Below are 8,881 nucleotides of genomic sequence, written 5' to 3' on the forward strand. Positions count from 1 at the left end.
ATGACAACCAATCTTGACATACCAATGCTTGGTGGGTTCAACCGAGCTATGCTCTAACAATCATGATACTGCCAAGAGCATTACCTTGTTATAATATTATATGTTGTTGTCAAAATATTTTTTAATTATTATTAAATCATGAAGGTAGGCTGTATGAATTTGTGTGTCAAAAGACTGATTATTGGTTTTGTTATTGGTATGTGTTCATATCTGAATTTTACAAAGATTAATTTATTTGTGTCCTCGATGATTGTTCTAGTACACAATGTTCAATCGGTGAGAAATCTCGGCTTGCGAATGAAAAATCCGAGGGGAGAAAGAAAACATGTCCTGTGGAAAATACCCGGTTCATCCCTGACAGGTCCAACCCACCCGAACGGTCCAACCTCTCAAACCGGTCCAACCCACCGAACCGGTCTAACCAACCTGAACTGGTCTTGTTCCGTCCGGATGTTGGGACCTGGATGGCCAATGTTGTTCTGGTCTTTGCTATGTACATCGGGAACCAATTTGAGGTATGTAACTAATGTGCATTTTTACATTCAATAGTTGTTGGGATTATTTATTGTTTTTTTAGAACACCTAGTTCTATTTTTTTAAGATAAGTCCATACTATATAAATGGTCAACTTAAATTATGAAGGTTGATCTTGATCATTAAGAATTTGTGTTTTAGTGGAATATTGTTCTCTTAAATATGATATTGGTTATAGTTGAATGATGTCTTGTGTTCAATTGGTTGTAACAACTCGATTCCAATGTATTTATTTGGGGTTTAGAAGTACTTGAGTACCATTATTGTGTACATTTTCTCCCTTAGTTTGAATGTTTCTTGGGATGTAATCCACTTGCTCGACTATTAAAGAGTCGGTAGTTTCAAAAGATACGTTGCAAATAAAATCACATGTATTCCAGTTTATGTGGAAGAACACACAAAAGGTGATATGAGTCTGAAAATTTCCATTTCTCAACTTCATCCATGATACTAGCAAACCAGTACATGTTGAAGTATAACAACAAGAGAAATATCTTTAGTAATCTATTTAACCTAAAGTAAGTGGTTGACATGTGTAGTGAGATTCTCTTGGCCTGTTGAGATAAATAAATTTCTCAAATTAAGCTAAATGTAGCAAAATTCAAAATGGAAAGAACCCCGAAGTAATGAGGGTTAGACATACCGACTCATATAAAGCATGTGAAAAGGGACATATATATATCATGAGACAAAAATGCATTTTCCCCCCAGTAATAATGACACCAAAGTACATGTATCAACTGAATATGGGATGAAGCCAAGATGTAATTCTAGCTCTCACCAAAAAGTTGGGAATGAATCTTCTCACCGGTATTGGTACAAGCAATGTAATGCGGGTACCATAGTGGTAACCAATTTTCATAGGAAGGTAATACTTTAGACATGAACTTTAATGACAAAAAGAACTTCGCCTGGCCAATTGATTATTTAATTGAACTAGATCCAATGTATGCGCTTATGGAATGAAAAGTACATCATTCCCACGAGACATAAATTTTCTAATGCACTTGAGATATATTTGGATGAAAAATATATCACCCCCTTGAAACGTAACATATATTCCCTCTAAAGCACTTGAGTTGAATCCCACTTTTATTATGCAATAAGGCCACACCACTTATTAAATATCTCAAGACTCAATGTCTAACTGATAGTGGGTTTTCTCCCACTAATTTAAGGAATATACACCAGTTTTTGAACTAATTCTTTATAATGTGACTATGATGATTGGATCATCGAGCGAAGCGATGCTCAACTTTTGTTTCCAAGATGAAACAAAGATTAAATGTCACAAAATCTCTATATGCACCGAGAACTAGTCACCTTGTTAAATTCCAAAGAGACCATGCAAATGGATATCATATGGAAACTCACAATGATAAGAATGTAATTGATTGCATCTTTTATAGTCTCTAATATATTTGGAAGGAAATATATCTTAGAGAAACTAATGAGTCAATCTAGTGAAATGTAAATCACTATAGTATTTGGATTATTGAATCCATATTGACTCCGACGATGAAATGTTGGGAATTGACTCATACAGGCTTTACATAACCATAAAGGCACTTTGGTTGTGACATGATGTTTCGTTTTGAAAGGAATCATACGTACATCATTGTGTTTGAGTGGACGAGACAATGGTAAAAAGATTGACAGAATGCAAAGTGACGGCATATCTCTCAATAAGTGTTTTCTAAAGTACTAGATGCACAACCCCCCTTCCCATTATGCTTTTAGGTGAGAAAGCATAAAACTCGTTTTTATAAAGTCTTCAGTAAAACAGAATCGAGACCATCCTAAGATGCAAATGGTAAAAATTCCATATTACAAAGAAAACGAGGTGAAATTTAGAAAAATATTCATGCAGAATGCGGACCATAAAAGTGACTTATGGCTCTGGTAAATGTTTTGACATTTTGGACTAGTTATAGTCCCAAGAAATTTGCGTTTGGAAAACTACTAGCACATATTTTACATGTAAGCGCTCACCACCCCTTGTAAATGCGAGCGAGTTTACATCAAAAGGACTTGATGGTTATTGCATGTTTAATAGGATCAATGCAGAGCATCCTATACCCCATGGTCTCGCAAAGGCTATCATTAAAGTTTACAGATGGTGCCTAAGGCATGGTTATGTGTACAAACCTACCTTTAATTGTTTGTCGAATATGCAATATTAACGCGTCTTGACTTAATTCGTTTTAGAATCCAATATTAGTCAACCTTTTATGCGTACCAGTTGGTAACTGGATTTAAGCCTGACATTCGCGTTCTTACACATTTTTCTGGTTGCACTATATATGTGCCATTACGACTCCACATCGTACTATGATGGGTCTTCAAAACTGTTAAGTAGTTATGTTGGAAATGGAGTTCCCAACAATAATCCGCATTTTAAACTCTTGACAGGGGATCTCTTACCGCTAGATTTGCGGGTTATCACTTTAATGAGACAGTCTTTCGGTCGTTAGGGGGAGATAAGAAAACTTATTTCCTAAGGGAACGACAGGAATTCTCGTGGTATGTTCCCACTGTGTCTCATATTGATTATTGTACTCCACAAATGTAAATGTGAAGTGACAAAGAATAATCTATTTTCAGAATGTGCACTGATTTCGCTAAAGCGATGAGATCACACATACCAGATGCAAACCTACCTGCAAGGTTACAAATCCTCAATAAGGGATATACACCATAGACTAAGGTGTTACAACTACACTTAGTGGAAGTGTCGTTGAGGCCGTGGCTCCATAAAGGAAGTTGGAGACACCATTTGGTTCGATCAATCCTCACCTAGAAAGGAAGTAGGTGAATAAGGCAGAACTTATTTATATCATCAGAAATCATCTCATAAGATTGTCTCTGAATATGTCCATGAATCAAACTGGAGGATGCTCCGAAGTTTTATGATTCCAGAGAACAATGACATCCCAAGGGGATTATGAGAGTGCGCACGAGTCAATGGAAAGATTATGTGAGCATATTGATGATTAATTTCATATACACTTGCTTAAGGAAATAGAGCAGGATGAGATCGAACCAAGCTCCTTGTTGCTTAATGTCAACGAAGAGCATATTTGGCGTATACAATCCAGGTAGAACTTGGTTCTTTGACAAATATACATGTATTTGGTGTGGTAGTGCTAACCAACCAAGTGTAAAGCCTATTAGACATACAAGATTAATTTTTCACGAAGCATAATGAGAAAAAAGTATCCTTAATGTATAAAGACTCGCCTTGTGGCGCGAGGTTTCTCAGAAATCCCTGAAATCTTGTAATGAACGTTATCATTCCGCTACTTAGTTAACTTGGTAATTTCAAAAGGACTTGAAATGCAGCATATATATGTGGTTGTTACGTATCTCTGAAAGAATCAAGATATAACAAATATTTACAAAAGTACTCGATAGCCTTTTGTTTCCCAAATCAAGTGACTCTAAACCACAAATTGCGTTTACAGTTAGACATAACGCTCACTTATAGATTGAATCAATCAGGCGGATGTGGTATACCCGTCTAAGTGACTATTTGATTTGGAGGGGATAGACAAGTAAGTTATTTTCATTGCGTATTCACAAGAAAGTTCCTGATTTGGATATCATGTCGATGATACAAACATGATGGGCACTCTTGATTTAATAAGAGGCATTAAAGGCTATTTGAAATCCGAATTTGAGATGAAAAATCTGGGGAAAGCTCGACCGAATACTGAGCTTGTGGTATATTATTTGTTAGAGCATTGCTCGGTCGAACTCGCATGCAGTGTTATCTCAAGCATGTTTGTCAGTGTTAGTGATCAAAACTATAAGTCTTGATTTCTAGTCTACTATAGCTAAGTCTTGGACTAGGATCGAAAATGTAGTTGAGCTCAAGAACTCCATGGCAATCATCATACAAGACGAAGGACTACTCAAGGAACTGGTGGATCTTCATCGACTAAAAGGTATGTGGAGACCTGAACTTATCAATCACTCAAAAGTCTATCTACTCTATCTCCTATTTTGAGAGAAAAGTCGTTTTGCTATATAGACTTTGATTATACACATTTGCTATTTCGAGCCGAGTTTATCTCGCCTATCTATTTCTCGAAATATGTGTTGGTAAGCTTTTGCTTTGGCCAAGTTCATCTTTACCTAGTGATGAAAGTTTCATGACACGTTTCAATCACCTTGAAAATTGCTTACTTTGATGAAATGTCCTCTAAGAATGTTTCAATGGTTGAAATGAGAGTTTAGATTAAATAACCAATGATGGATATAAGCATTGTGTGGCAACACATATATGTATAAGTCATTTTTCCTTGAACCGAAGTTTGCGAACTTTGTTGATCAAGAGAACCGGAACAAGAGCCGTGAACCCAGTCCGCGAACCCAGTCCGCGAACTGGCGAAATTTCTCGACCCGAGAAAATCTGCTGGAGTTTGAGAACCCCTTTCGGGAACTTAAGTCCGCGAACTAAGTCTGCGAACTTAAGCTGGTTATATCTAAAGACGATTGTTTGTGAACTTATTTATATTAACTAATGAATGCTAAATGCAAACCGTGGCTATATAGTTTATGAACCGATTCGAGTGAATCAAATTGTTTTTGCTTCGATTGTGTCTTGTGTAGTTACATAAGATTTCCTTGCAATTGACAACTCTCTAACTAGTTCATTTGAGTCATTTGAACTAGTTATGGTGAAGAAGAACATGGTTGATATGAAAGTGCTCATATGGCTAACCATTGGTTAACTATTGTTGAACCAACAAATGTTCATGTTTGTGTACGGTTACATAAACCAAAAATAGTACATTTCATTTTTGTGTAACAATCTAAGTTTTCGATCTAACCGTTGAAAGATATTAGCTTGAATCTAATCAGGTTTTCATCTAATAGTGAATATTGAATGCTTTGTTACCAAGCTAACATTGATTGCAAACCCTGATTTGAAAGACTATATAAGGGAGAACTCTAGCAACTGGGAAACCTAATACCCGCACCTCCTGTGTGATACTAGTTGTATTAGCTAGAGTTAATTCTCCTTTAACCTTATGTTTCTTCTTGTAAACCAGGTTAACGACTTAAAGACTTCATTGGGATTGTGAAGCCAGACCGATACTACTTTCTTGTAGTTGTGTGATATGATCTTGCTGATTCTATCGTTTTGAGTACAATCGTAACGGTTGGCTTGAGATTTATATCTCTGATAGGCAAGATAGAAAAGTAGTCACAAACATCTTCGTCTCATCGTTTGTGATTCCACAATATCTTCTTTCACCGCATCGATTAAGATTATTGTGAGGTGATTGATAATGCTAGGTTGTTCTTCGGGAATATAAGTCCGGGTTATCAATTGGTTCCTTTTCACCTTGATTTATCAAAAGATAGAACAAAACTCGTAGGTATTTCTGTGGGAGACAGATTTATCTATTTTGTAGACTTTTCTGTGTGATACATATTTGTTTATTAAAGTCTTCGACTTTGGGTCGTAACAACTCTTAGTTGTGGGTGAGATCAGCTAAGGGAATCAAATGGTAGTATCCTGCTGGGATCAGAGACGTAAGGAGCGCAACTGTACCTTGAATCAGTGTGAGATTGATTGGGGTTCAACTACAGTCCAAACCGAAGTTATTTTGTAGAAGGCTAGTGTCTGTAGCGGCTTAATACAGTGTGGTGTTCAATCTGCACTAGGTCCCGGGGTTTTTCTACATTTGCGGTTTCCTCGTTAACAAAATTTGTGGTGTCTGTGTTATTTCTATTCCGCATTATATTTTGTTATATAATTGAAATATCACAGGTTATGCGTTGTATCGGTCAATTGTGAAATCCAACCTTGGTCGTTGATTGGAAATTGATTGATCCTTGGATATTGGTCTTTGTACCATCCAAGTTTATTGTCCTTGTATTTGATAAAGACTCGCAAATTCTTATTTGCTTGAGTAAAAATCAAATCAAGTGAGAGAGATATTAACTCCTCAATATACTTTTCTCTAGATTGAGTCTGACTGTCTAGTTGATTCTCTAGAAAGTATAGTGGAGTTTGTCCATACAGATTGCTAAGCAAAATATTGGGTGTGGTTGTTGTACCCTCGCATTTTCATTATTCCACCGGTTTGCATATGTCTAAAGTTGTCAGGAAATTTAAAAAAGACATGCATCGTGGTAGCACTCCCATGATTAGTCGAGGTTCAAATGTAAGTAAGTAACCATTTCATCTAAAGGAGGATGACGAAGATGTGTTGGGAAATGAAATTCCCATATCTAAGTATAATAGACACATTGTTGTACTTAGTATAATAATGTACTCGATAAGATGTTGCATCCTCAGGGAACTTGTTAGCTAGATATAGCTCAGCGCCAACATAATGTCATTGGAATGGTACAATGAATGTAATCATGTACTTAAAAGTAACCATTGACATCAATTTGTTTTATCCCTGCAAAGACATAAAAAGAAACGCTAATGAAAGTGCAATCTAAAAGTTGTTGATTATGAAGGAACAATAATCTCTTCTCCAACGAAAGTAATCAGGGGGAGATATGGTAGACTATTTTCTAAGTCGTTACCGATATTCAGTTTCGAAAAGTATATGACTAAAGGAACTTTCTGAAACAACTCTGAAAGTAATCAGGGGGAGATGCCAACATCAGGGGGAGGATCCAAGGATATGATGTCGACATATTTTACTTCGAAATTGAAGATGTGTTGTACTCTTTTTCCCTTCGATCGAGAATAGTTTTTCCCAAAGGGTTTTGTTACTCGACAAGGTTTTTAGCGAGACAACACTAAAAACATCAAGTATGTTGAACGTTGAAGACATAAAGATCGCGTTGATATTACTGAAAATATTTAAATCAACGAAATGAAACACGATGGTCTGTTAAGCAACGTAACTTCCAGAATCAACAACATGGTCTTATAAACATTCAAGTCACCAAAGTAAAGTATGATAAACTCCTTTTAACTACACTAGACTAATGAAAATTGCCTGACATCATGGGAAGCATCTAATGGTGTGTTGAACTATTTTTCTTCACCGAGGTTGCTTTTTCCCACAGGGTTTTATTACTCGACAAGGTTTTTAATGATACAACAACAAACACCGGGAATGTAATTTCCCATCTAAGGCTATTGTCTTTCCCACGAGGATTTTCAGCCTTAAGAGTTGTGAAGAAACTACTTGGTAGCTAAGGGAATGATACCCTAAAACTATGTTCTAATTTTCCTGCAAGTATACAGGGCTGTTATAGCTAGTAAATAAGCAGGGTAAGTCCTCACGGACAAGGAGGGAACTGATGTTGTTTTTCTAATATTTTCCTAACTAATTTCTAACCTACAGTGACAATGACTAAGGAATTTGGGATATGGGAGGGACTGCTAGGCTTTGAATCCACCTCTAGCCCTATACTAAGCATTCAACTGAGTATGATACTCTTGTCCTTGTAACAGATAAGGAAGAAGTGTCAAGTCCATCACTTACCTAAGGTGTTTCACCAATGGATAGTTCAATCGCAACTAAAGTATTAACCCGGAGCACTAATTGTCTAATCAAGCACAACTAGTCAAAGGATTAACAATAATCTATCAAACATGAGTTGCAGTTCAATCAACACAATGTTATCCTAACTACAATGGATGCTTGACATACATTGTGAGAGCAGAGTATTGATGCACTGAGATTAAATCTATCATACAACATTTTAAGCATTCAAGAATCACACAAACAACATAAATAACATAGTACAAAGCTATGGTTTCATCTCAACCTTAACTTAGTGAACTAAAACATGATGAAATTATACTACTGGATGAAACAAATGAAATAGTAAAAATACAGAACACTAAGAGCTTGGTGCTCCGGCTAGCCCGGGCATACCCCAACAACACTAACCCCCATCTCTATTTATACCCAAAAATACAAAATTAGGGTTCTTACAAATCCCCAAATGGAAACAGTAAACCAAGGTTACAATTTTTACTTGATTGGATGGGATAATCCTTACCTATATCGTCGACCCATTCTTTCTCTGTTCTTCCTGCTCCCTCTCCTGTCTTCAATCACTTCTATAGACCCACCTATTTTACCAATTTCCCACCTAGGGTTTCAGAGATGGATAGAGGGGAAATTGGTGAAATAAGTGGCTAGAGATATAGGGTAAGGTGGTGTTTCGTTAGAGTGGTTATGGAAGTCGTAGGGTGGCTGGGGGCAGAGGTGGTGGTGATGGCAGAGGTGGTGTATGCGGCAGAGACAGGGTATGGGATGAAGACGGAGTGGAGAAGAAAGAGAAGGTCGATGTGTTTAAGGATTAGGGTGTGTTTGGGTTGACCTCTATTTTGGGTGTACATGAGTTTGGTGTTTGG

Source organism: Papaver somniferum, chromosome 3, assembly GCF_003573695.1.
Source record: "Papaver somniferum cultivar HN1 chromosome 3, ASM357369v1, whole genome shotgun sequence".
NCBI classification, from domain to species: domain Eukaryota; kingdom Viridiplantae; phylum Streptophyta; class Magnoliopsida; order Ranunculales; family Papaveraceae; genus Papaver; species Papaver somniferum.